The sequence below is a fragment of the Prosopis cineraria genome, unplaced genomic scaffold (genome assembly GCF_029017545.1).
Source record: "Prosopis cineraria cultivar Desert tree isolate PC_DT_omini unplaced genomic scaffold, ASM2901754v1 PC5, whole genome shotgun sequence".
In the NCBI taxonomy this organism is placed as follows: domain Eukaryota; kingdom Viridiplantae; phylum Streptophyta; class Magnoliopsida; order Fabales; family Fabaceae; genus Prosopis; species Prosopis cineraria.
In genome coordinates this window covers 41,254,743-41,257,452 of record NW_026555336.1, presented here as the reverse complement: position 1 = coordinate 41,257,452, position 2,710 = coordinate 41,254,743, and the positions used below count along the sequence as shown (strand labels likewise).

General features: G+C 33.9%; 1 long non-coding RNA gene across 1 annotated transcript; it reads right to left on the bottom strand.

Annotated features, from left to right (window-relative positions):
- Positions 1 to 301: 301 nt before the first annotated feature.
- On the bottom strand, positions 302 to 1,020 carry LOC129310373 (uncharacterized). The gene is made up of 2 exons (XR_008593103.1): positions 562 to 1,020; positions 302 to 430 (listed from the first exon to the last, which is right to left on the bottom strand). It is a non-coding gene; the product is annotated as an uncharacterized LOC129310373 (long non-coding RNA).
- Positions 1,021 to 2,710: the final 1,690 nt, after the last annotated feature.

The following is a 2,710-nucleotide window of genomic DNA, read 5'->3' as shown; positions in this document are numbered from 1 at the left end:
TTAGAATGCATAAATACATTTTGCTAAAAAAAAAAGAATGCATAAATACATAATAGATCTTCTTAAATTTTAAGTAAATTACTTGACCCCAAAAAAAAAAATTTAAGTAAATTAAACATTGTGAGGTTAAGTGCACAAATTCATGCCCTTCACCATTTGCAAATTGTCCTTTTAAACAAGACTCTGTTAAAATCTGAAGGAATCAACTGTTAGATGTAGAATTTAATTGAATAAACATAACATAGTGTGACAGAAAATGGTGGAATAGCCGCGATCAAAAACTGATCTTCAGCCAACTATAAAAGTAAAAACACCGGCCTCCATTATTCCATTTAAGCCAAAAAGAGCAGGAGAAGAACATAAAAATCTTACAGTGCTTTACAGGCGGTAAAATATGAATAACAAAGCATATCTTCAGTAAGCCATTAAACTGGACAAAAAAAAAAAACCAAAAAGAAAAAAAGAAAAGAAAAGATGACAATTGAGATCCAATCAGCGTAAAAGACATGGGGAACAAAGCACGAGAACGAAAAGCATTGGATAAATATAACTAACATGTACCTGTAGGAAGAAATAATCAACATCAACATTGTGATAAGCTGGTGCGAAGTTGGGGTTTAGGCCTTTTCAACCAAATCCCTAGACTCTTCTGCTTTCTTGTGTCTACCCACTGTTTCGTGCCTTATCCAGAAATTGAGGAGTGGGGAGTTGGGACCGACAGCCGATGAAGGGTGAACGACGAAACCATTGGAGCATAAGAGCATCATGGAACAACAAGGAACGAGCGACGGCAAAAGCAGAACAATGATGAAGCATGCATCAACGATGGTGGCTTGAAGAAGAAGACGTACGGACGACGGTGACCACGATGAATCGGTGCGGCTGCGACTGAAGTTGAAGGAGAAGACTGAAGAGAGAGCACGAGGAAACTCAATAGGGTTGTTGGAAGTGACTTCATTTTTTAATATTCGTTTGATTTCTCAATTCGGTTCAGGAAGTCAGAGGTGTAAAATAATTTAGTTTTTAAACCGGTACTTATTTTAATCAAATTAAAAAATCATTTTAGACCGCTTGTTTTGACGACAGGTTTAAAAAATTCATTACTTAAATAATTTATTTACGAAAAATGTTATCGTTCTTATTTTCTAATCCGTTTCTAGGTTTAAAAAGGACATTTTAAATAATGTTATTTTTTCTATTAGTGTTAATTAAGGTTATAATTTTTAAAAAATAATATCTATTAGAAACTATACTTTTTAAAAGCGATGAATTCGATTATATATAAGCACTTTCGTATAAAGTTAGCAGCGATGTTCTCTACAATACATCATAAATTCCATATTTTGCTATAAAATTGTTATATATTTAGGACTAAATAAAAAGGTCTCGTATCAAATATGAAAGAATTTAGGGTTAAAGTGCAAAAATACTCACCAAATGATTAGCTAGGAGTATCTAATAGTTTAAAGTGAGAAAAATGATAAAAATATTTACTACATTACAAAAGTTGGTGTAAAAGTGATTAAATTATTAACTTTATCTTAACACCATTAGTTTCTGGAGTTAAATGCAGACTGTGCTTACCACATGACAGTTTTTGCTAATGTGGACTAAAAAGGAGCAAAAAATATCCACAAAATCATCAATTAGGAGTATCTAATAGTCTAAAGTGAGAAAAAGAGTAAACATGTCCATAACATTATTGAAGTTTGTGTAAAAATGATCAATCCATTAAATCTCTTAAATGTTAATTGTTTAACTGACATTTAAGCAGAAGTTGACTAATTTTTAGTTGATTTAGATAAAAAATATTTCTAAGTCAATCTTCTTTCTAAATTTATATTATTAGCTTGTTGTGTTAAACATATCTGAAGATTTTTTTTTAGATATAGATTGATTTTAGCTTCGAAATGGGAACTCCACTACCAAAAGAGCTTCTCAAGAAGATCAAGGACCTCAAGCGAGTCGTGCTCATCTCAAGCAAGAAATGTCCAAGCTCAAGCTATCAGGCATGAGCGATGCCCAAGCCGAGTAGAGCCATTATTGCTAGAGGTCGAACTTGATATCGTCATAGCATTTGAGATTGGGTGTGTCCAGGAGGAGAGCTGGAGGCAGTGGATTCATGGACCTGCTTCATGGAAGAAAGGTTCAACTTCATTTAAACATTCACCATCACTTCAGAGAGAGAGCTATAGTAGTGATCCTCAGAATGATGGAGAAGGTGGCGTTAGAAGGGGCCCTTTAGTTGTGAATTTTACTGATAGGCAGTATCTCAATATGTTATAGTCAATGGGGTACTCTTCACATATTAGATCTTAACATTGATCATTTGGATTAACAAAACAAAGCACGTGAACCTGTAACAATAAGAAATTCTAAAAAAAAATACCTGCAGGCTTTATTTCAAATTTCTAAATCAATGGAGGCTCCTTAATAGTCTTTTCAAACTTGGATTGGCTAAAATGTTCAAGTTTGGGGATATATGCCTAGCTTCTACAAGAACAAGAAAATAGTGGAGGAAGTAAATCTTGTAGAAAAAGAGAGGAAATCTTCATCAAAAATTGCCTCTCACATTGTTGGAAGTTGCTTCTCTGTCACTATAAATCACCCTCCATGGACATGAACGTACAATCTCACAACATAGTTGAAGAGCGTGTGAAGAGAGGAGTCGAAGTCCTTTGGGAAAAGAGTCATACAATGGTGGTCACAT